Below are 25,863 nucleotides of genomic sequence, written 5' to 3' on the forward strand. Positions count from 1 at the left end.
TTTGTGTGAGCAACAAGGCGTTTATTTCACCTGCGTGCAGGCGGGCTGAGTCCAAAAAAGGAGTCAGCAAAGGATGGTGGGATTATCATTAGTTCTTATAGGTTTGGGATAGGCGTACAAAGTACATTCTTAAGGGCGGGGGAGGATATTACAAAGTACCTTCTTAAGGGCGGGGGAGAACATATATCAGTTAGGGTGGGGAAGGAACAAATCACAATGGTGGAATGTCACCAGTTAAGGCTATTTTCACTTCCTTTGTGGATCTTCAGTTGCTTCAGGCCATCTGGATGTATATGTGGAGGGCACAGGGGATATGAGATGGCTTCGCTTGGGCTCAGAGGCCTGACATTCCTGTCTTCTTATATTAATAAGAAAAACAAAACAAAATAGTGGTGAAGTGTTGGGGCGGCGAAAATTTTTGGGGGTGGTATGGAGAGATAATGGGCGATGTTTCTCAGGGCTGCTTCGAGCGGGATTAGGGGCAGCGTGGGAACCTAGAATGGGAGAGATTAAACTGAAGAAAGATTTTGGAGTAAGGGGTGATATTGTGGGGTTGTTAGAAGGAGCATTTGTCATATAGAATTATTGGTGATGGCCTAGATGCGGTTTTTAATGAATTGACAAACTAAACAGAAGACACAAGGCCGGAATAAGAGAAGGAGAAAAACAAGTATTAAAGGACTAAGAATTGGGAGGACCCCGGACATCCAATTAGAGAGTGCCCAGGGGGGTTCAGCATAATTATTTGCTTGGCTGGCGAGTTTTTGGGCTCTATCCTTGAGTTTTTTCATGTTGTCATACCAGGCCAGATTGATTTAGGTTAAAGAAAAAAAAACCCAACTCTTTATTAAAAATACATGGAGACGGGGTTTCACTTTGTTGGCCAGGCTGGTCTCAAACTCCTGACCTCCTGATCCACCTGCTTCTGCCTCCCAAAGTGCTGGGATTACAGACGTGAGCCACTGCGCCCGGCCTCTAAGAATGTATTTTCTATTTGATCAAATAAGGGGAAGCCTCAGGAGATCTTGTGGTATATCCTGTGACAAAATGGGATAATCACAGACCTGAAACGGGAAGTCCTGCTCTGTTCTGGGCAAAATGACTAACTTCCTTATTCTTCATGGGGGGTTACTATGCATGTTAAGTGATCTTAAGAAAGTAAGTGGATTAGTGAGGGTTTTCTAGAGGGATAGAACTAATAGGATAGATATATGTATGAAACGGAGTTTTTTTTATGATTTTTTATTTTTCTGACACTGAGTCTTACTCTGTCACCCAGGCTGGAGTGTAATGGTGCAGTCTCAGCTCACTGCAACCTCCACCTCCTGGGTTCAAGTGATTCTCCCACCTCAGCCTTCCAAGTAGCTGGGATTACAGGCACCTACCATCATGCCCGGCTAATTTCTGTATTTCTGTAGAGACAGGGTTTCACCATGTTGGCCAGGCTGGTCTTGAACCCCTGACCTCAGGTGATCCACCTGCCTCGGCTTCCCAAAATGCTGGGATTACAGGCATGAGCCACCATGCGCAGCCGAAAGGGAGTTTATTAAGGAGAATTGACTCACACCATCACTAGGTGAAGTCCCATGATAGGCTGTCTGCAAGGTGAGGAGCAAAGACGTCAGTAGAGGCTCAGTCCCCAGAACTGCAAAAGTAGGGAAGCTGATAGTGCAGCCTTCAGTCTGTGGCCAAAGGCTGGGGAGCCCCTGGCAAACTACTGTGTTGTCCAAGAGTCAAAAGGCTGGCCGGGCGCGGTGGCTCACGCTTGTAATCCCAGCACTTTGGGAGGCCGAGGCGGGCGGATCACGAGGTCAGGAGATCGAGACCACGGTGAAACCCCGTCTCTACTAAAAATACAAAAAATTAGCCGGGCGTGGCGGCGGGCGCCTGTAGTCCCAGCTACTCGGGAGGCTGAGGCAGGAGAATGGCGTGAACCCGGGAGGCGGAGCTTGCAGTGAGCCGAGATCGCGCCACTGCACTCCAGCCTGGGCGACACAGCAAGACTCCGTCTCAAAAAAAAAAAAAAAAAAAAAAAAAAGGCTGAAGTGCTGGGATGACAGGTGTGAGCCACTGTGCCCATCCTTTTATTTATTTATTTATTTATTTATTTATTTATTTATTTATTTATTTTAGAGGCAGGATCTCGCTATGTTGCCCAGGCTGGTGTGTAGTGGCTATTCATAGGCAGGATCCCACTACTGATCAGCACAGGAGTTTTGACCTGCTCCATTTCTGACCTGGGTCGATTCACCCCTCTTTAAGCAACCTGGTGGTCCCCCGCTCCTGGGAGGTCACCATATTAATGCTGAACATAGTGTTGACACCGAGTTGGCACGGTGCACTGCAGCCCAGAACTCCTGGGCTCAAGCCATCCTCCTGCTTGAGCCTCTTGTGTAGCTAGGACTACAGGTGTGTGCCATTGTGCCCAGCCTCATGGAGTTTTATTTTATTTTATTTTTTGAGACGGAGTTTCACTCTTGTTGCCCAGGCTGGAGTGCAATGGCACGATCTCGGCTCACCGCAACCTCCGCCTCCCATGTTCAAGCGATTCTCCTGCCTCAGCCTCCCAGTAGCTGGGATTATAGGCATGCGCCACCACGCCCGGCTAATTTTGTAGTTTTAGTAGAGACGGGGTTTCTCCATGTTGGCCAGGCTGGTCTCGAACTCCTGACCTCAGGTGATCCGCCTGCCCCAGCCTCCCAAAGTGCTGGGATTACAAGCGTGAGCCACCACGCCCGGCCCTCATGGAGTTTTAAATGGGGGGCCATGGTGAGCGGTTCCCAGAACCTGGAGGGAGAGTGTCCTTCTCTGGTGGCAAAAGCAGTAAAAAAGGAGACAATGGACAAGGTTATGGGCTGCAGACAGAATCCATAATCAGCATCTGCCAAGTCTAGTCGCAGCTGTGGGGGCCCTGACACCTGCAGAGATGGTCCCACTGCACCTGTACAGATGGTCTCCGATTTCCAATGCTTCCATTCTGGATTTTTCAACTTTGTGATTGGCTTATTAGGATGTAGCCCCAACCTAAGTCAAAGAACTCCTTATGACTTACGATGGGGTTATGGTTTCTACTGAAAGTGTAATGCTTTCACACCATCATAAAGTCGAAACATCTGAAATCAAACCATTATCAGTCGAGGGAGCGTCTGCTGTGCTGCCCACATTAAATGTATTTTCCACATACCATGGGTTTATGGGGCTATAGCCCCTTGCAAATTGAGGAGCATCTGTATTACTTCCTATTTCAGTTGTTTCTCTTGACAACCCCTTCTCTTGTCCTCTCAGACTGGCTGTTACACGCCTCCTCCACTATCCTCAGTCCCCCAACTACTTATCCCCTCACCCTCTGCCTCCTCTTTTGAGAAAATAGAGGCCGCCAGGCAGGAGCCATCTAGCTCCCACCAAACCAGGATGGCAGGGGAGTGTTCTCTGGTCTGGGACTTGGATCCCCCTACATCTATGGTGTCAGCCATCACTGTCCTCTTGCTGGCATCTTCAGCCTCACCTCTACTAGCTCCCTTTCCTCAGCATAGAAATGTGCTAAGGGCATTCCCAGCTTAAAACAAAACTAAACTAAAACTAAGGCCTGGCGCCTTAGTTTAGTTTTTTAAAAAACACAGTTTCGGCAGGGTGCGGTGGCTCACGCCTGTAATCCCAACACTGTGGGAGGCTGAGGCAGGTGGATCGCTTGAGGTCAGGAGTTAGAGACCAGCCTGGCCAACATGGTGAAACCCCATCTCTACTAATACAAAAAATAGCCAGGCATGGTGGCGTGTGCCTGTAATCCCAGCTACTTGGGAGGCTGAGGTACAAGAATTGCTTGAATCTGGGAGGTGGAGGTTGCAGTGAGCCAAGATGGTGCCACTACACCCCAGCCTGGGCGACAGAGTGAAACTGTGTTTATGTTTTTTTTTTTTTTTTTTTGAGACGGAGTCTCTATCTGTTGCCAGGCTGGAGTGCAGTGGCGGGATCTCGGCTCACTTCAACCTCTGCCTCCTGGGTTCAAACAATTCCCCTGCCTCAGTTTCCCGAGTAGCTGGGACTACAGGCATGCGCCACCACTCCTGGCTAATTTTTTTTAATTTTATTTTAGTAGAGACAGGGTTTCACCACGTTGGCCGGGGTAGTCTTGATCTGCTGACCTTGTGATCTCCCCGCCTTGGCGTCCCAAAGTGCTAGGATTACAGGCGTGAGCCACCGCGCCCTGCCGAAACTGTGTTTTTTAAAAAAACAAAAACAAAAACAAAAAACTAAAACTAAAACCCAAATCCCAAAAGCCTCCTTCCCCCTAGTGTCTCTCTCCCTCTTTCTCCTTCTTGGAAGGGAAGTCTACACTGGCTGGCCCTACTTTGCGACCTCCCTGCCTTTCCTCCACCCACCTATTGGGTCTCCTGCCTTCCCTGCTACAGCCTCCTCACCCACTGGCAAAGAAATGAAGAAACAGACCCTGCCTGGGTCACTGATGGCCTCTTGATTGCCAGATCCCTGGGACACCTTCCGGTGCTCGTTTACTTGTCCACTTTGTAGCTTCCCCCCCACAGTCATCCCCTGGACACCTCTCTCCTGGGACATCTCGCACTTTGTGGGACAGCACCTTCTCTGTCTCCTCTTAGGGGCTCTTAGGTCCTTGTGTCCTCCAGGGTCTTGTCAACAATCCTTCCTCATAGCACACTCTCTCCTTCAGCAAACTTATCAGACTCATGGCTTCTACTACTGCCTCTGTGCTGAGAATGTTTAGTAATAAGCAACATGTCAAAGATGCAAAATAATCACGTGTGAAACAAGGATATTGTGTAAAGGAAGACAGTTGAGGGAAAAAGAAAAAACACTGATAGGCCGGGTGCAGTGGCTCCCGCCTGTAATCCCAGTACTTTGGGGGTCTGTGGGTGGATCACAAGGTCAGGAGTTTGAGACCAGCCTGGCCAACATGGTGAAACCCCATCTCTACTAAAAATACAAAAAAAAAAAAAAAATAGCCGGGTGTGGTGGTGTGTGCCTGTAATCCCAGCCACTTAGGAAGCTGAGGCAGGAGAACCGCTTGAACCTGGGAGGTGGCGCCAAGTGAGCCAAGATCGCGACGCGACACTCCAGCCTGGGCAACAAGAGCGAAAACTCCATCTAAAACAACAAAAAAAAGGCCAGGCATGGTGACTCATGCCTGTAATCCCAACACTTTGGGAGGCCGAGGTAGGTAGATCACCTGAGGTTGAGATCAGGAGTTTGAGACCAGCCTGGCCAACATGGTGAAACTCTGTCTCTACTAAAAATACAAAAATTTGACCGGGTGCGGTGGCTCACCTGTAATCCCAGGGATTATGGGCTGGCCTGTAATCCCAGCACTTTGGGAGGCCGAGGCAGGCGGATCATGAGGTCAGGAGATCAAGACCATCCTGGCTAACGCGGCGAAATCCCATCTCTACTAAAAATACAAAAAATTAGCCAGGCGTGGTGGCGGGCACCTGTAGTCCCAGCTACTTGGGAGGCTGAGGCAGAAGAATGGTGTGAACCTGGGAGGTGGAGCTTGCAGTGAGCCAAGATCACGCCACTGCACTCCAGCCTGGGCAACAGAGCAAGACTCTGTCTCAAAATAAAATAATTAAAATAAAATAAAATAAAATAATAAAATAAAATAAAAATACAAAAATTAGCTGGGCATGGTAGCGGGTGCCTATAATTCCAGCTACTTGAGAGGCTGAGGCAGGAGAATCACTTGAATCTGGGAGGCGGAGGTTGCAGTGAGCCAAGATTGCACTCCAGCCTGGGCAACAAGAGCAAAACTCCATCTCAAAAAAAAAAAAAAAAAAAAAAAAGGAAAAGAAAAAGAAGAAAAAACACTGATTAAGACACTTGGGTTCCCCAGACAAGTCCTTCTATATGACTGTGGGCAAGTTAACATACCACGCCAAGTCTTGGACTTCTCATTTACAGAACTGGGATAAAAATAGTACCTACTTCATAGTGTTGTTATAAGGATTAAGTAGGATAATTCTAGAGCAAGCACCCCATGCGTGAAGTTGCCAACATTATTTATGACTGTCTCTGTTGTCACTTGCAGGGGTAGAGAAGCAAAGGGCAGAAGTGAGATTAAACTAAGAAATGGGAGTTTGGATCCAGGTTTTGAAATACACGAGGGCAGTGGACTTCTAGGGTCTGTTTGCCAAGGCATTTCTAATTCGAGAATGCAGGTATCAAGGGGCTATGAGCCTAGGGGCAGACAGCCCCTTCCTAAGGCTGCTGCTCTCTTTCTAGCCATCTGGATGACCTTATGAGCACCTGACAGGGTGCATTCGGCAAGTGGCTGGCCAGCAAGTGGCTGGCCAGGATGCCCTACGTGCGTGTCCTGGCATTCTTGAAATAGCCGCCCTGCAGTAGGGGGAGGTGCTGGTGGATGAGAATGTTAAACAGCTTGGAGCCTGGAAGGGAAAAGGTCACCTCTGGGGCTGTGTCCTCTGGGAGGGGGACACAGTTGCCAGAGGAAGGAGTTCTTAAGAAGGATATTGAAGCTGCCCTGAGCACTTGTGCAGTTGCTGCGTCCTGGGCTATACTCCACAAGATCCAAAAGGGGACGTGGGGTGGCTGGAGTGGTGTCTGGAGCCAGCTTGTACAGGCTCATGAGAGCCAACTGTTAAATTCTCAAGAATTTTGCAAGCCAGTTGTTACACACGGCCATTATTAAAAATTAAGTTATATAAACTTATTATATTAAAAGACTCAAACTCATCACTTTCTAATTATTTTACTATATTTTAATAGTATCTATGCATTTGAGGACATTTATGTCTGTTGCATCTATATGGTAGAAATATTATAGATGGAAATATACAACTCTGTTCTGTGATGCCGTGTTGGTAGTTTGAAATTGGCCATGGTGGAAATATTTACACTACCGAAATCAGCAAATGCTACAAGTCAGCAAACACACACACACACACACACACACACACACACACACACCCCACTGGAGCTGGTTGTTAAACATTTACCAGCACCTCATTGGACAAACTGATTTCTTTTTTTTTCCCCCTGAGACGGCGTCTCACTCTGTCACCCAGGCTGGAGGGCAGTGGCGCTGTTTTGGCTCACTGCAACCTCTGCCTCCTGGGTTCAAGCGTTTCTCCTGCCTCAGCCTACCAAGTGGCTGGGATTACAGGAACGTGCCAACATCCCTGGCTAATTTTTCTATTTTTTAATAGAGATGGGGTTTCGCCATGTTGGCCAGGCTGGTCTTGAACTCCTGACCTCATGTGATCCGCCAACCCTGGCCTTGCAAAGTGCTGGGATTACAGGCGTGAGCCACTGCACCCGGCCCAAACAGATTTCTAGGAAGTTTGTTGTTAGTCAATTCTTGTGAGTTTCAGTATTAGCCATCTGCCCCAGATGAACGGGGCCTGAGTTCTACTGCAGTTTTTTGGGTCTCCCTAATCCAATATCTGAGTGAGCTACCTTACATGTCCAGATCTCACTAGTCCTACCCCGGCCAGAGATGAGAATGATGGTGGCCATTATTCATCACTTATCACATGTTGCGTCCATCTCCAGCTGAGTTTTTTTTTTCTTTTTTTCAGACACAGTTGTATTCTGCCACCCAGGCTGGACTGCAGTGCAGTCATGCGATCTTGGCTCACGCAACCTCCACCTCCCAAGTTCAAGCGATTTGCCTGCCTCAGCCTCCCTAGTAGCTGGGATTACAGGTACATGGCACCATGCCAGACTAATTTTAGTATTTTTAGTAGAGAAGAGGTTTCACCATGTTGGCCAGGCTGGTCTTGAACTGCCGAGCTCAAGTGATCCACCCTCCTTGGCCTCCCAAAGTGCTGGGATTATAGGCATGAGCCACCACACCCGGCCAGCTGAGTATTATTTATTTATTATTATTATTTTTTGAGATGGAGTTTCGCTCTTGTTGCCCAGGCTGGAGTGCAATGGCGCTATCTCAGCTCACTGCAACCTCCACCTCCTGGGTTCAAGCGATTCTTCTGCCTCAGCCTCCCGAGTAGCTGGGATTACAGGTGTGCACCACTATGCTTGGCTAATTTTTGTATTTTTAGTAGGATGGGGTTTCACTATGTTGGCCATGCTGGTCTCGAACTACTGACCTCAGGTGATCTACCCGTCTTGGCCTCCCAAAGTGCTGGGATTACAGGCGTGAGCCACCGCACCCAGCCAGCTGAGTATATTTTAACCAGCACATTACTATGAGGTTGGTACTAAGCTGTTACTCTACCCATTTTACAGATGATGATAAAATGAGCCACAGAGAAGTCTGGAAACTCTCCCAAGGCAACCAGCTAGGACAAGGTCGGAGGCCTCAACCACTAGCTCTACTGATAAACAATAATCTGATCATCTGATAAGGGAATTTAATTAAGTGGTTCATTTGCCACTCCTTCATGCTGCCAACCCTGACTACAGCTTTCAAACACCACAGGGCATCGTTTCGTGTAGTTTTATTGTTCTTAGTCACAGACAATAAAACTGTGGACTCTCAAAATGTGGCCTATCCTAGGTCTTTAGGAGACTTTCATGAGTAAATAAGGCTGTTCTAGTTAATGATCCACTATTTCAGTTGATGTAGGGCTTCTAACTCAGTCAATTAGGGATTGAGATCCAACTATGAAACTAACTCAGTTCTAGACCTGGCCATCTCCCATAAGAGCTAAAGCCTAGAGAGTAAAATTCTTGTCAAAAGTTACATAGTTCAGCCAGGCGCGGTGGCTCACGCCTGTAATCCCAGCACTTTGGGAGGCCGAGGCGGGCAGATCACCTGAGGTCAAGAGTTTGAGACCAGCCTGACCAACATGGAGAAACCTCATCTCTCCTAAAAACACAAAATTAGCCAAGCGTGGTGGTGCATGCCTGTAATCTCAGCTACTCGGGAGGCTGAGGCAGGAAATCGCTTGAACCTGGGAGGCAGAGGTTCCGGTGAGCCGAGATCATGCCATTGCACTCCAGCCTGGGCAACAAGAGTGAAACTCCGTCTCAAAAAAAAGGTAAAAGTTACATAGTTCCTAAGAGGTGAGGACAGAATATTAACCTGACTGATTCCAGAGCCCCTGCTCCAGGGAGAGGAATATGATGGACTATTAGGCTGCTAGTTAAAAAAAAAAAAAAAAAAAAAAAAACCTTGGGAGAAATGATAGTCAAAGGGTACAAATCCTCAATTAGACAGGAGGAATCAGTTTTTTTCTTTGAGATATATTGCACAGCATGGTGAATATAGTAAATAATAATGTGCTATATATTTCAAAGTCACTAAGTGTAAATTTCAAATGTTCTCACTACAAAAATTATAAGAATTTGAGGTAACAGATATGTTAATTAGCTTGATTTAATTTTTCTACATTGTATTCATAAATCATAACATCACTTTGGTTTTTGTTTTTTTTTGTAAGAGATGGGGGTTTCACAGTATTGCCCAGGCTAGTCTTGAACTCCTGAACTCAAGCAATCCTCCCACCTTGGCCTCCCAAAGTGCTGAAATTACTGGTACCCAGCCCATAACATCACTTTGTAACCCATAAGCATATACAATGGTAATTTGCCAATTTACAATTTAAAAATATGTTGTAGAAGAATATTTAATGGCAGAGAAAAATGCCCTAAAGTATTAAGTAACAAGGGAGGGCTAAAAAAATAACTATTTTATCAATTCTTGAGAACACATTGTTTTTCACATTTAAACATACCTGAAATCAGGGTGGATAAAAATCAATTCTAGATTAATTATAGGTATCATTGTAAAAGTTTTTAAAAAAACCTAAAGCTTCTGTACTTTAGGAAGATACTATAGCAGGTTTTTGTTTGTTTTGAGACAGAGTCTCACTCTGTCGCCCAGGCTGGAGCGCAATGGCGCAATCTTGGCTCACTGCAAGCTCCACCTCCCCGGTTCAAGCGATTCTCCTGCCTCAGCCTCCCGAGCAGCTGGGACTTCAGGCGCATGCCACCATGCCTGGCTAATTTTTTGTGTTTTTAGTACAGATGGGGTTCCACTGTGTTAGCTAGGATGGTCTCGATCTCCTGACCTCATGATCCACCCGCCTCCGCCTCCCAAAGTGTTGGGATTACAGGTGTGAGCCACCACGCCCGTCCTATAGGAGTTTTGAAAAAGGCGTAAGTCTTCTAGAAGATACTATAGGAGAATACTTTCACAATCTTGGGATAGGAAAAGATTTATTATATAGGACATAGAAATAATAAACATAAAAGATATGTTGACAGAGCTTGGTGGCTCACACCTGTAATCCCAGCACTTTGGGAGGCCAACACAGGTGGATCACCTGAGGTCAGGAGTTTGAGACCAGCCTGGCCAACATAGTGAAACCCCGTCTCTACTAAAAATATAAAAATTAGCTGGGTGTGGTGACAAACGCCTGTAATTCCAGCTATTCTGGAGGCTGAGACAGGAGAATCACTTGAACCTGGGAGGCAGAGATTGCAGTGAGCTGAGATCGTGCCACTGCACTCCAGCCTGGGCAACAGAGCAAGACTCCATCTCAAAAAACAAACAAACAAACAAACAAACGAAAGATATGTTGACCTAGAGGAAGAAACTGAGGGAAAATCGTTTATACAAATAGAGAGTTTATTTGGGCCAAGTTGAGGACTGCAACCTGGGAGCACAGATTCAAGTTGCCCTGAATAAGTGCTCCAACTAGCAGTAGTTATAGATGGGTTTTTAAAGGAAAAAAGGAGAAGCAGTCCCTAAATGGTCTACCAAGAATTTACATTAAAATAATATAAGCTATTGATTGGCTATCCATTGATTTTTTTGTATCAGGAATTCCAAGACATGAAGATAACAGATAAGGAAAAAACAAAAGGCCTTTAAACAGTTGCCCCAGACATGAATGTGGGAGGGCCTGGGGAGCTGTGACTGAAGTCCCATACTCAAGTCTCTCTGGGCCTGATCAATTTTGTATACCTCACATAGCTCAGACTGTTCTGAGCTATTTTTCTTTTCTCAGGTCAATAAGCTGAACTACATTAAAATTAGGAGTTTTTGTGCATCGAAAGATGTGTTAAAAAAATAAAGCAAGCCATTGAGTAAGAGGACATTTGCAATGCATACATCCAAAAAGGAGACTTTGGGCGTGGTGGCTCATGCCTGTAACCCCAGCACTTTGGGAGGCCGAGGCAGGTGGGTCACTTGAGGTTAGGAGTTCGAGACCAGCCTGACCAACATGGTGAAACCCCATCTCTACCAAAAAAAAAAAAATTAGCTGGGCATGGTTGCGTGTGCCTGTAATTCCAACTACTTGGAGACTGAGGCAGGAGAATTACTTGAACCCGAGAGATGGAGGTTGCAGTCAGCTGAGATCGCACCACTGTACTCCAGCCTGGGTGACAGAGCAAGACTCTGTCTCTAAATAAATAAATAAATAAATGAGACTCATATCAAAATGTATATCAAGGCTGGACATGGTGGCTTATGTCTGTAATCCCAGCACTTTGGGAGGCCGAGGCAGGCAGATTACCTGAGGTCAGGAGCTCAAAACCAGCCTGGCCAACATGGCAAAACCCTGTCTCTATCAAAAATACAAAAACTAGCTGGGGGTGGTGGTGCACATCTGTAATCCCAGCTACTGGGGAGGCTGAGGCAGGAGAATTGCTTGAACCTGAGAGGCAGAGGTTGCAGTGAGCCGAGATCGCACCACTGCACTCCAGTCTGGGTAACAGAGCGAGATTCCATCAAACAAAAAAAAAAGAAAAAAAAAGTATATCGAACTCCTGCAAATCACAAACAAGCAGAAAAGCCAATGGGAAAATAGGCAAAAGATTTGAAACAGGCGCTTCACAAGAGAATATCCAAATGGCTATGAGTCAGTTTAGCCAGAACAGAAGTGCTTTTATCCTCGATGTTTCTTTTTAGTAGTTTTCCATCCACTGACACCCAACCCCCCACTCCTTGGTTATAGATCCCCACTTGTCCTTGTTGGAGTTGCAGTTGAGTCCACTCTCTCCCCCACTACAAGACCCCATCACAATGGTCCCTATACCTATTACCATAGCTCACCTTGGATAAAACCTGCCTTTCCATCTTTAACAAGCGTCATGAATCATTTTTTCTTTAGCAAGACCTAGTGCAATAAAATATAAAATCACTATCAAAAAGAGAGCTCCTAAATCCTATGTGTTTGTAATTTAAAAATTTGCTTACATTAATTATTGGGACAATTTGGGAAAACTTAATAGGGACTATATATTACACAGTATATTAAACAAAAATTATAGGAGCCCATTATTTTGGACAAAGTTCCTGCACTAGGCCCTAACAGACCAGACTGAAAATCAAAATGGAGTCACCCATGCTACAGTTCCATTTTCACCACACCCACAATAAATTGTTGGTTTACCTTTGAAGAAATCAGAAGGAAGAGACAGCGGATTTCCCAAACAGACCTGTTTAAATCTTTAATTGATATAATAAAGTCCTTACACAAAAAAAGTAGCCTAAAATAATCTGCTGTTAACTAATCTGTTATTTTTATTTTGTTCTGTCTTCCTTTCCCTGCCTTAAAAGAAACAGTAATTTGATTTTATTTTAATGCATTTATTTATTTAGAGATGGAGTCTCTCTCTGTCGCCCAGGCTGGAGTACAATGGTGCAATCTCAGCTCACTGCAACCTCCACCTCCCAGGTTCAGGCGATTCTCTTGAATTAGTTCAAGATTCACTTGAACGTGGGAGGCGGAGGTGCAGTGAGCTGAGATCGCACCACTGCAATCCAGCCTGGGCGAGATTCAGTCTCAAAAAGAAAAGAAAAAGAAAAAAAAAGAAGAATATCTACAAATAAATGAAGTGCACAGTCCAAACCTGTGTTTTTGAAGGCTCAACTGTAATGCACTCTTTGTTTCTTCTTTCTTCAGCCCTTCTCTGTCTATAGGGCCAATCTCCATGGCCAGGTGTGGTGGCTCATGCCTGCAATTCTAGCACTTTGGGAGGCTGAGGCAGGAGGATTGCCTAAGCTCAGGAGTTCAAGACCAGCCTGTACAACATACTAAGACCTCATCTCTACCAAGAACAAAAAAATCAGCCAGGCATGGTATTGCATGCCTGTAGTCCCAGCTACTGGGGAGGCTGAGGTGGGAGGATCACTTGAGCTCAGGAGATTGACGTTTCAGTGAGCTGTGATTGTGTCACTGCACTCCAGCCTGGGTGACAGAGACCCTGTCTCAAGAAAAAAAAAAAAAGCCAACCTTCTCTGCTCAGCCCATTATAACACTTATTCTGTTTTATGGAATAAAGTGTTGCCTGATTCTAGAATCACACATAAAGGCAATTGAGATCTTTATTATAAATTTATTGTAATTTTGTCTTTTGACATGTATAAATATTAAATATCTTTTGTGTGATAATGTGGCCTCCATTTTTGTTGAGATGCAATTACTCTCTTCTAGTATAATTATTCTCAAATGTTTTTATTTTGGTGTTACTACCCAACAGGTTCTTCTTCCTTGCCACGCAGAAAAAGCCAATATGTTGAAACAGAAGGTGTTGCAGTAGAGAAAGAGTTTAATAATCATAGGGTGCTGAGCAGAGGACCAGAGATGTTTCTCAAATCCATCTCATCAAGAACTCAGAGGCGCCGGGCGCGGTGGCTCACGCCTGTAATCCTAGCACTTTGGGAGGCCGAGGCAGGTGGATCATGAGGTCAGGAGATCGAGACCATCCTGGCTAACACGGTGAAACCCCGTTTCTACTAAAAGTACAAAAAATGAGCCGGGCGTGGTGGCAGGCGCCTGTAGTCCCAGCTACTCGGGAGGCTGAGGCAGGAGAATGGCCTGAACCCAGGAGGCAGAGCTTGCAGTGAGCCAAGATTGTGCCACTGTACTCCAGCCTGGGCTACAGAGCAAGACTCCATCTCAAAAAAAAAAAAAAAAAAAAAAAAGAACTCAGAGGCTAGGGCTTTCAAGGACAATTTGACAGTCAGGAGACTAAGGAATTGGTGCTGCTGATTGGCTGGGGATGAAATAAGAGGAATGTTTAAACTGTTTGGTGTGCTGAGTCAGTTTCTGAGTGGGGTCACAGGCCTGGTGGAGTCAGTCCCTTGGTGTGGGTCATGGGTCTGAGTGAAGTCAGTTGGTCTGCCAGAATGCAAAAGTGTGAGAAATATCTCAGACCAGCCTTAGGTTTACACTAGTGATGATATCTATAGGAACAACTAGGGAAGTTGCAAATCTTGTGACCTCCAGCAGTTACAAATCTATATGGCTGCTGAGCAGTAAGTGATTATAGGAAAGCAAGTATGCTTACAGGTTAGCATAATTCAGACCCCTCCCATGCTTCTAAATTCGAGGTCTTTCATTGGCTTTACAAAGGCAGTTTCAGTCCCAAACATGATAGGGGTTAGTTTTGAGAAAGGATTATTATCATCCTTCTTTTCTTTTCTTTCTTTTCTCTCTCTCTCTTTTTTTTTTTTTTCTGTAGAAACAGGGTCTCACTCTGTTGTTCAGGCTGGTCTCAAACCCCTGGCTTCAAGTGATCCTCCAGCCTCAGCCTCCCAAAGTGCTTAGATTACAGGCATGAGCCACTGTGCCAGGCTAATCTTTGCTTTAAGGTTAAACTATAAACAAAATTCTTCCCGTAGTTAGCTTGGCCTATGCCCAGGAATGAGCAAAGGCAGTTAGCTTGTGAGGTTAGAAGCAAGATGAAGTCAGTTATATTATATTTCTCTCACTGTTAGAATTTTTGCAGAGGTGGTTTTACTGGCATCCTTTTACATACATTGTTTTTGAGGATTCCAAAGAGGTTTTGCATTTATGGGTTATATATAACCATATTTACTGAGTTAAAAGTTAGAAATGAATATGTTTTAGAAATATTTATTTAGGCCGGATGCGATGGTTCACGCCTGTAATCCCAGCACTTTGGGAGGCCGAGATGGGCAGATCACGAGGTCAAAAGATTGAGACCATCCTGGCCAACATGGTGAAATCCCATCTCTACTAAAAATATAAAAATTAGCTGGACGTGGTGGGACATGCCTGTAGTCCCAGCTACTTGGGAGGCTGAGGCAGGAGAATCGCTTGAACCCGGGAGGCAGAGGTTGCAGTGAGCCGAAATCACGCCATTGCACTCCAGCCTGGCGACAGAGGGAGACTCCATCTCAAAAAAAAAAAAAAGAAATATTTATTTATTTAAAAATAACTACAGTTTCCAAAAAAAAACTTCAAAAGAAGAATTGCATTGTTTACATTTTTGCAATTCTCTCAATATCTGACTTAATGAAAGTAGCTGGATTCCCATAGCTGCTTCTGCATTTGTGTTGCTATTATGCTGTTTGGGTTGAAGTATATGAAGAAAACCCAGCCTCACACAGCTGCAAAAGGAATGGGAGGGAGTATTTCATAGTTTTTTCAGATATTGAGAATATAACCATCCCTTGGTATCCATAGAGGATTGTTCCAGAACTTCCTATGGATACCAAAATCTCAGGATGCTCAAGTCCCTGATAGAAAATAGTGTAGTACTTACATATGACCAACAAATATCTGTCTGTATACTTTATTTATTTACTTATTTATTTAGAGATGGAGTCTTGCTCTGTCACCCAGGCTGGAGTGCAGTGGCAGGATCTCAGCTCACTGCAACCTCCGCCTCCTGGGTTCAAGTGATTCTCTCGCCTCAGCCTCCCAAGTAGCTGGAATTACAGGCACCCGCCATCATGCCTGGCTAGTTTTTGTATTTTTGTAGAGACGGGGTTTCACCATGCTGGCCAGGCTGGTGTTAAACTCCTGACCTCGGTGATCCGCCCACCTCGGCCTCCCAAAGTGCAGGGATTACAGGCATCAGCCACCTCACCCAGCCCTGTCTGTATACTTGAAATCATCTCTGGATTATTTATAATATGTAATACAATGTAAATAGTTGTATAGTTGTTATACTGTATTGTTTAGGAAATAATGATAAGGAAAAAGAGTCTGTACATGTTCAATACAGAAGCAATCTTTTGTCTGAATATTCTTCATCCATCCATGGTCAGTTGAATCCATGGATGCAGACCCCTTTGGATACAGAGAACTGACTGCACTCATTTTCTGTAACAAAATGCACAAGTGATAGTTTCTTAAAAGTTACTTGCAAGGTAGAATTTGAAACAATGAGTATTTTGTACTGTATTACATTTAAATCCTTTTTTTTTTTTTTTGAGACAGGGTCTCACTTTGTTGCCCAGGCTGGAGTGCAGTGGTATGATCTCGGCTCACTGCAACCTCTGCCTCCCAGGCTCAGGTGATCCTCCCACCTCCTGAGTAGCTGGAATTACAGGCATGTGCTACTGAGACTGGCTGTGTCTGTTTGTTTTTAAAATAAACAATATATATCTCAATTTTTTTTTCTGGTTATAAAAGTAATAGAGCCGGGCGCGGTGGCTCACGCTTGTAATCCCAGCACTTTGGGAGGCCGAGGCGGGCGGATCACGAGGTCAGGAGATCGAGACCACAGTGAAACCCCGTCTCTACCAAAAAATACAAAAAATTAGCTGGGCGTGGTGGTGGGCGCCTGTAGTCCCAGCTACTCGGAGAGGCTGAGGCAGGAGAATGGCGTGAACCCGGGAGGCGGAGCTTGCAGTGAGCCGAGATCGCGTCACTGCACTCCAGCCTGGGCGACAGAGCAAGACTCCGTCTCCAAAAAAAAAAAAAAAAAAAGTAATAGATGCTTGTTACATGACATTCAAACCCCGCAGAACTGTATAAAGTAGAAATTGAGAGTCTTGCGTTATCCCACCCCTCCCTCATACTCTTTGGCTTAAGTGCCTTCAATTTTTCATGTATGTGTATGTGTGTGTACATGTGGTTACTTCTCTGCAATTTTCTCCTTTTATTTATTATATCATGTAACTTTTTTGTTGTTGTTGTTTTTTGAGACAGGGTCTCACTCTCTCACTCTGTCACCCAGGCTGTAGTGCAATGGTGTGATCTCAGCTCACTACTACCTCTGTCTCTGGGTTCAAGTGATCCTCTCACCTCAGTCTCCCGAGTAGCTGGGACCACAGGTGCATTCCACCATGCCCAGCTAATCTCTGTATTTTTTGCAGAGACTAGATTTCACCATTTTGCCCAGTCTGGTCTCAAACTCCTGGACTCAAGCAATCTACCCTCCTCGGCCTCCCAAAGTGCTGGGATTACAGGCATGAGCCATCACACCTGGCACAGAACATCTTTTGATGTCAGCAAATATTGACCTACCTCATTCTTTTATTTTTTTGATGTCTTCCTTATGTTTTATTCCATTCTTTTAATTATTTTTATTTTTTATTTATTTTATTATTATTATTATTATTATTTTTTGAGACGGAGTCTCGCTCTGTCGCCCAGGCTGGAGTGCAGTGGCGCAATCTCAACTCACTGCAAGCTATGCCTCCCGGGCTTATGCCATTCTCCTGCCTCAGCCTCCCAAGTAGCTGGGACTACAGGCGCCCACCACCAAGCCTGGCTAATTTTTTTGTATTTTTCGTAGAGACGGGGTTTCACCATATTAGCCAGGATGGTCTCGATCTCCTGACCTCGTGATCCGCCCACCTCGGCCTCCCAAAGTGCTGGGATTACAGACGTGAGCCACCGCGCCCATCCTATTATTATGTTTTGAGACAGAGTTTCACTCTTGCCCAGGCTGGAATACAGTGGTGCGATCTCGGCTCACTGCAACCTCTGCCTCCCAGGTTCAAGCAATTCTCCTGCCACAGCCTCCCAAGTAGCTGGGATTACAGTTGCCTGCCACCACACCCAGCTAATTTTTGTACTTTTAGTAGAGAAGGGGTTTCGCCATGTTGGCCAGGCTGGTCTTGAACTCCTGACCTCATGTGATCCGCCTGCCTCAGCCTCCCAAAGTGCTGGGATTACAGGCATGAGCCACCACACTCGGCCCATTCTTTTTATGTTTTTATGTTGAATTAAATTAAAGTATTATTTTTTTTAGAGACAGGATCTTGCTGTCTTGCCCAGGCTGGTCTCAAACACCTGGCCTCAACCAATCCTCCCACCTTGGCCTCCCAAACTGCTGGGATTTTAGGTGTGAGAGCCACCATGCCTGGCATCATTCTATGTCTCAAATCCAACACCCTCACCCCTTGTCCCACGCTTCATAAACATACCACAAATCAAAATCTCACAAGGGTAACTATTTAAATCATTTTACCTTCTTCTTTCCTTGCTCAAAAGGAATGCCCTGCATCATTAGATTATTGTTAATGCCTTTTGAAAAAAAGTATGAAAAATAATACTTTGTTTTTTATTAATAGTACAGTTTTAGATTTACAGACTAATTGAGCAAAGTAATACACAGAGTTCTCTATACCCATCCTACCACCCCAGCCCATCCTTCATAGTCTCTCCTATTAATATTTTACCCTTGTTATGCTTATTACAATTGATGAAAAAATATTGATATATTATTATTAACTATAGTCCATAGTTTACATTAAGGTTCATTCATTGTGTTGTACAGTTCTAGGGGTTTTGACAATGTAATAACATGTAACCACCATTACATTTCCTTCCTCTTCCCCTTTTCCTTCCTTCCTTCCTTCCTTCCTTCCTTCCTTCCTTCCTTCCTTCCTTCCTTTCTTCCTTCCTCCCTCCCTCTCTCTCTCTTTCATTCTTTCTTTTCTTCTTCTTTTTTGAGACAGGGCCTTACTTTGTCACCTAGGCTGGAGTGTGGTGACACAAATTTGGCTGCAGTGTCAACCTCCTGGCCTCAAACAGTCCTCCCTTCGTGACCTCCTTTAATGCTGGGATTACAGGCATGAGCCATTGTGCCTGGCCAATCCACTGTTTTGAAATATCTGTTGACACATTCATTTCCCCATGTTCCTCAGTGGATTGAGGTCCTCTCAGGAAAGGAATGTGCCCTCTTGTCCATCCCTGGGTCAGGACTGGCATGTCATAGGGGCTCAGTAAACTGGTGCCATGTAGGCCAGGTGCAGTGGCTCACACCTATAATCTCAGCACTTTGGGAGGCCAAGGCAGGCGGATCATCTGAGGTCAGGAGTTTGAGACTAGCCTGGCCAACATGGCTAAATCCCATAAAAAAATACAAAAAATTAGCTGGGCATAGTGGTGCATGCCTGTAATCCCAGCTACTCGGGAGGCTGAGACAGGAGAATTGGTTGAACCTGGGGGGTGGAGGTGCGGTGAGCGGACAGCATGCCATTGCACTCCAGCCTGGGTGACAGAGCAAGACTCTGTCTCAAAACAAAACCAACAACAACAAAAAAAACTGGTGCATTGTAGATGTGAACGATCTGATAATATTAACATCACTAGCAGCAGATCCCCTCAACGTGTGCCAGGCACCATTCTAAGCATTTTATCTGCATGAGTTCATTTAAGTGTCAGAATTACCCTAGGAGTAGGTGCTGTTATTATCCACATTTTGCAGATGTGGAAACTGAGGCTCAGAGAGGTTAACGGACTTGCCCAGGCAATGAGACCTTGAATCATACAAATTATTTCTGCAAATTGGATGAAATCTGTATACTTTAGGAATCTGCTGCAACATGATAATGTTGCAACTGGTTCTTTTTTTTTTCAAGATGGAGTCTTGCTCTGTCGACAGGCTGGAGTGTAGTGGAGCAATCTCGGCTCTGCAACCTCTGCCTCCCAGGTTCAAGTTATTCTCCCGCCTTAGCCTCCCAAGTAGCTGGGACTATAGACACTCACCACCACACCTGGCTAGTTTTGTTTTGTTTTGTTTTGTTTTGTTTTGTTTTAGTAGAGATGGGGTTTTACCATGTTGGCCAGGATGGTCTTGATCTCTTGACCTCGTGATCCACCCGCCTCAGCCTCCGAAAGTGCTGGGATTACAGGCATGAGCCACTGCTCCTGGCCAGCACCTGGTTCTTTGTAATGACTTTTAATAATTTCCCATGGCCCCAACTCTGGGTCTCTGGTTTTTACTTGGATTAAGCTATATTGCCCAGGCTGGCCTTAAACTCCTGGGCTCAAGCAGTCCTCCTGCCTCAGCCTCCCAAGTAGCTGGGATTACAGGTACGTGCCACTGAGAATGGCTCTTGGCTCTCTAGTTTTATTAATATTAGGAATTTTTAGGATTAACTTAAGTGATGAGATAAAATTTCAAGAAATTAAATAGTATTTCAAAATATTTCAAATTTGCTTCTGAATCCCATTGATGTCCATTTTCCAAAGCTAAAATCAGAATAGATTTTGTGCTCTTTTATTGGAGGGGTCTGGGGGGTTGGATACCCTACATGATGACCCAGGTAAATGAATGCTACTGTCCCTGCAGCCCCTACCCTCAGTGCAGGCTTGTGAAGGTGGGCTTGGACTTGGCCGTTGTCTTAGTTCAGGATGCTATAACAAAAATATCACAGATTGGGTGGTTTAAACAACAGAATTGGCTGGGCATGGTGGCTCACGCCTGTAATCATCTCAGCGCTTTGGGAGGCCGAGATGGGCGGATCACCTGAGGTCAGGAGTTTGAAACCAGCCTGATAAATATGGTGTAACCCCGTCTCTACTAAAAATACAAAAATTAGCCGGGCGTGGTGGTGTGCGCCTGTAATCCCAGCTACTCGGGAGGCTGAGATAGGAGAATCATTTGAACCCAGTAGGCGGAGGTTGCGGTGAGCCGAGATTGTGCCACTGCACTCCAGCCTGGATGACAGGATGAGACTCCATCTCAAAAAATAAAATAAAATAAAATAAAATAAAGTAAAAAATAAACAACAGAATTTTTTTTTTCTGTTGGTTCTGGAGTCTAAAAAGTCCAAGATCAAGGTGCTGGTTGATTCGGTTCCTGGTGACGGCCCTCTTCCTGATTATGACCTCACATGGCAGAGAGAGATCTTCTCTCACCTGTCTCTTTTTACAAGGGCACTAATCCCATTCATGAAGGCATGACCTAATTACCTCCCAGAGACTCTGCCTCCAAACACCATCACACTGGCTTAGGGCTTCGGCATATGAATTTTGAAGGACACAAACATTCAGTCCAGGCCGGGCACAGTGGCTCACGCCTGTAATCCCAGCACTTTGGGAGGCCGTGGTGGGAGGATCGCTTGAGGTCAGGAGTTCAAGACCAACCTGGCCAACATGGTGAAATCTTGATAATTAAAAATACAAAAACTAAGGCTTGGTGCAGTGCCTCACACCTGTAATCCCAGCACTTTGGGAGGCCGAGGCAGGCGGATCACAAGGTCAAGAGATCGAGACCATCCTGGCCAACATGGTGAAACCCTGTCTCTACTAAAAATACAAAAATTAGCCAGGTGTGGTGGTGGGTGCCTATAGTCCTAGCTACTCGGGAGGCTGAGGCAGGAGAATCACTTGAACCTGGGAGGCAGAGGTTGCAGTGAGCCGAGATTGTGCCACTGCACTCCAGCCTGGCGACAGAGCAAGAGTCCATCTCAAAATAAATAAATAAACAAATAAATAAAAATAAAAACTACCTGGGCATGGTGGCGTACACCTATAATCTCAGCTACTCAGGAGGCTGAGGCAGGAGAATTGCTTGAACCTGGGAGGTGGAGGTCATAGTGAGCTGAGATCACGCCACTGCACTCCAGACTGGGCGACAAAGTGAAACTCCATCTCAAAAAAAAAAAAGAGAGAAAAAAACAAAACAAAAAAACATTCAGTCCATAGCCACCAAGTGTGAGTTGGGTCTGGCTGTGGGCAGTAGAGAACCTGTTCGGTGGAGGGAGGGGACAACGCAAGGGCACCGAGGCAGTGACAATTCAGGAGAATGCTACATTTAGGGATCCTGGGGAGGGGAAAATAGCAGAAGAGAAGAGAGGAGAGGGAGGTGGAGGCCATGGACTGTTAGAAGCTGTTCAGAGTTGATTGTGTATGGCGTGGGAAGCTCCTGTGGGTATCTGAGCTGTGGAGTAGCTGTTCAGGACTGGGCTTTAGGAGGACAGTGCTGGAAGCAGCAGGTAGGGCAGATTGGGTGGGGGAGGGGGCACAGACAGCTGGCAGGGAAATAAGTTTGGAGATGACCATAAATAGCTCTGCTGTCAACGCCTCTCCCACAACTCTCTCCTGCTCCTATTCTCCAATTTCTAATAATGGCTGTGCCATTCTTCCAGCCCCACGGATGGAAGTCTGAGTCACTCTGACTCCTCCCCCCGCCATGCTCCATGTCAAACCAGCTACAATTCCTGCTGATTCTATCTGCTCTACACCATCTCTGGAGCCCTGCCTCTCTTGGGGGTTCCGCCAGCACCCTGTGTCAGGCCTGTCCCTAGCTCAGGAACTCTTGTCTCCCTTCCCCAGGCTCTATCCCAATACCCTCTCACCACTGTTGCCAAATGTTACTGTCTGCCTATTGCACACCACAAAACGAATGCCCTGGAGTGTTGGCTGGAAGAAATGTGAGTCCCCGCGGGATTCACTCCTGTAATGCCAGCACTTTGGGAGGCCAAGGTGGGAGGATCACTTGAGGCCAGGAGTTCCAGAACAGTCTGGGAAACATGCTGAAACCCTGTCTCTACAAAAAATACAAAAATCAGCCAGGCATGCACCTGTAGTCCCAGCTACTCGGGAAGCTGAGGCGGGAGGATTGCTTGGGCCCGGGAGGTCGAGGCTGCAGTGAGCCGAGATTGCACCACTGCACCATTGCACTCCAACCTGGGCAACAGAGTGAGACCCCGTCTCAAAAAAAAAAAAAAAAAAAAAAAGAAAGAAAGAAAAAGGCTGGCGCGGTGGCTTGTGCCTGTAATTCCAGCTACTTGGGAGACTGAAGCAAGAGAATCACTTGAACCTGGGAGGCAGAGGATGCACTGAGCCGAGATCACACTGCTGCACTCCAGCCTGGGCAACACAGCAAGATTCCATCTCAAAAAAAAAAAGAGGCTGGGCGTGGTGGCTCATGCCTGTAATCCCAGCACTTTGGGAGGCTGAGGCGGGCTGATCACCTGAAGTCAGGGGTTCAAGACCAGCCTGGCCAACATGGTGAAACCCCTGTCTCTACTCAAAATACAAAAATTAGCTGGGCGTGGTGGTGCGTACCTGTAATCCCAGCTACTTGAGAGGCTGAGACAGAGGAGAACTGCTTGAACCTGGGAGGCAGAGGTTGCAGTGAGCCAAGTCCCACCACTATACACTAGCCTGGGCAACAGAGCAAGACTCTGTCTCCAAAGAAAAAAGAAAAAGAAATGTGAGTCCCTGACTGCTCCCAGCTGTCCTGTCCAGCCTCCCGCCAGACCTTAGAGCTCTTTGAAGAGGCAGCTAGATGGATGCTCCTCCCCCAGGCTCTCCAGGGGCTCCTGCATCCGAGGTGCTTTTCTCCTTGCCAGATGCTTCAAGTGTCATCTACACTCCTCTTGGGACACTTTCTTTCTTTTTTTTTTTTTTTAAATAGAGATTAAGGTCTCACTCTGCTGCCCAAGCTGGCCTCAAACTCCTGAGCTCAAGGAGTTTGCCTTGACCTCCCAAAGTGATGGGATTACAGGTGTGAGCCACCACGCCCAGCAGACACTTTCCTCTTGTGCCTGGGTTTATGGTGATTGTATACATGTGTGTCTGGCTTCCAGAGGGTGGGGACGGAGTGATACAAATTTTTGTGCATCCACAGGGAACTTGCACGTGACCTAAATTCAATGACAAATTGGGGTTTGATTGTAAAATATGGAGGGGTGGAAATTTTCAATTCCACTTACCCCAAATGGGAGGATCTAAGCCCCTTTCCTTTAAACACCATCTTTCTCTGCAGCAGCTTTCAGGGCCAATAGTTACCATCACCAGGAATTCCAGACCAGCACAATAAATAGAGGCTGTGGTTTCTCCCTCTTTCTCCTTAAAAAAGTAATAGAAAAAAAATTAGACGGGCATGGTGGCATGCTCTTGTAGTCCAAGCTACTGAGGAGGCTAAGGTGGGAGGATCACTTGAGCCCGGGAGGTCGAGGCTGCAGGGAGCCGTGATCATACCACTGCACTCCAGCCTGGGCAACAGAGTGAGACCTGTCTTGGAAAAAACAACAACAAAAAAAACAAAAAACAAAAAAACAGTACTGGAATATGGGCCAGGTATGTTGACTTGAACTGGAGTTTTACTACTTCCCAGCAGTGTGACATTGAGCAAGTGTGGTAACCTCTACTAGCCAAATGGAGCTGGCATCAGCTGCCTCACCAAACAGGGATTATATGGGAAAGGCTGGCGTGGAGCTGGGGCCCTGGGAGGCAGGCAGTTAGAAGCAGTTTAAAGATTTTGCCTCATTTGCCTCCAGCTGCTGCTGTGCTTACAAAGAACACAAGTGCTCCCCTTCTGATCCCTCAGCAGGCAAAGACCAGACTCTGGAACACACCTACAGTGCTGCCTCTGGCCAGGCCTCTGAGATACGAGTCCAGCATGCAGAGGAAGGGGCAAGTCCTTGGTGCGGGTAGGGAGGCAGCAATTTCATTACCGCCCTTTCAGGGGTGGCGGTGTGGGTGGTTGAAATACATAAGTCTGATTGGACCAGAAGGATCTTCAGGGGTCCAGTCTTCCAGTTTACAGGTGTGGGCATTGAGATCCAGGCACCTGATAATACCAGGTTGGCAGGAAAGCCAAATGCCAGAGGCTTCCACGGTCTCTACTTGTGTTTGGAGCAACAGAATTCTGAACAGAGTCAAAGGGATAAGGGGTCTTTCTGGCACAAGCTGGCCCAAGACCAGGCCTTTGACAGAGGCCTCAGACTCTGGGGGGCCCAAAAGCAGCCCTCCCTTGGGCTCAGCCTTCTGGATCCCAGGGCCAGAGTAGTAGCTCTGCCGGCTAGGACTTGGTGAGGGGAGCTTTTAAGTCACTAGTTGAAGGTCACCTTCCTGGCCCAGCTCCACCTGGCAATGTTGACTGTGAGGCAGTGGAGGGGAGGGCTGAGAACACAGAAGAGAAAGTTTGCTCCTATTTGGAGTGAATTAGCGTGACTGAGAAAGCAGAGAAGGGAAAGAGGTCAGGTTTTTCCAAATAAAACCCAGCCCTCAGCTCGTGTCTTAGTTTAAGAAAACAGATGAAGAGAGAAACTTTGTGGCAGAACCAATTACAACTGTCTTTTGTGGCCAGGTGCAGTAGCTCACACCTGTAATCCCAGTGCTTTGGGAGGCCGAGGCGGGAGGATCATTTGAGCTTAGGAGCTGGAGACCAGCCTGGGCAACATAGTGAGACCCCCCCATCTCTATTTTTAATTAAAAAAAAAAAAAACCATCTTTTGTATGCAAACAGGCAAAAATAGAACTGTTTCTACTGTGGCTGCTTGACTACTCTAGGGTCTCAGAAAACAATACCCCAAAGTGCAGGCCTCAGGAGCAGCTCTCTCTGACGCTCTCCCTCCCTCCTGTCTTTGGCCCCTCACTCTCCTCCGAGGCCAGCCATAGAAACTAGAATCCTTCTTCCTCAAGGCAGGTCATAGAAACCAGAGCCCTTCTCCCCCAAAGCCAGACATGAAACCCAAAAATATTACTCTAACTTTCTCCCACACGTTTCTGGGTAAAAACTGGCCACAAATTATCTGACCTACCTTGTTTGCTTGCAGGTCATAAGACCCCTCCATCCCAGAGAGTCCTGCCCCGTACTCAGAAGGAAGGAATGCTGCAGAGAGAGGCCAAGAAGAATCTACATGGTCAGGACTTGCTGGGTTTCCCCACTCAGGTTATTGGCCTTCTGGTCCAATCATATTTCTTTTATCTTTTTTTTTTTTTTTTTTTTTTTTTGAGACGGAGTCTCGCTCTGTTGCCCAGGCTGGAGTGCAGCGGCATGATCTCAGCTCACTGCAATCTCTGCCTCCCAGGTTCAAGTGATTCTCCCGCCTCAGCCTCCTGAGTAGCTGGGATTACGGGCGCGTGCCACCATGCCCGGCTGATTTTTGTATTTTTAGTCGAGACAGGGGTTTCATTATGTTAGCCAGGCTGGTCTCGAACTCCTGACTTCAAG

General features: G+C 46.2%; 1 long non-coding RNA gene across 3 annotated transcripts in view; it reads right to left on the minus strand.

Moving 5' to 3' along the window:
- The window catches only part of LOC129482078 (uncharacterized), a 27,099-nt gene continuing 1,236 nt past the window's right edge, over positions 1 to 25,863 (minus strand). Inside the window, exons 2-5 of one of the 3 annotated variants that reach the window (XR_010120648.1) lie at positions 25,451 to 25,521; positions 23,618 to 23,753; positions 21,407 to 21,548; positions 14,400 to 15,105 (exon numbers count right to left, since the gene is read on the minus strand). This is a non-coding gene — a long non-coding RNA (uncharacterized lncRNA). Of the gene's footprint in view, positions 356 to 14,399; positions 15,106 to 21,406; positions 21,549 to 23,617; positions 23,754 to 25,450; positions 25,522 to 25,863 lie in introns of those variants that run through there. The other 2 variants (XR_010120649.1, XR_008657595.2) reach the window with 2 other exon arrangements.

Source organism: Symphalangus syndactylus, chromosome 5 (genome assembly GCF_028878055.3).
Source record: "Symphalangus syndactylus isolate Jambi chromosome 5, NHGRI_mSymSyn1-v2.1_pri, whole genome shotgun sequence".
NCBI classification, from domain to species: Eukaryota; Metazoa; Chordata; class Mammalia; order Primates; family Hylobatidae; genus Symphalangus; species Symphalangus syndactylus.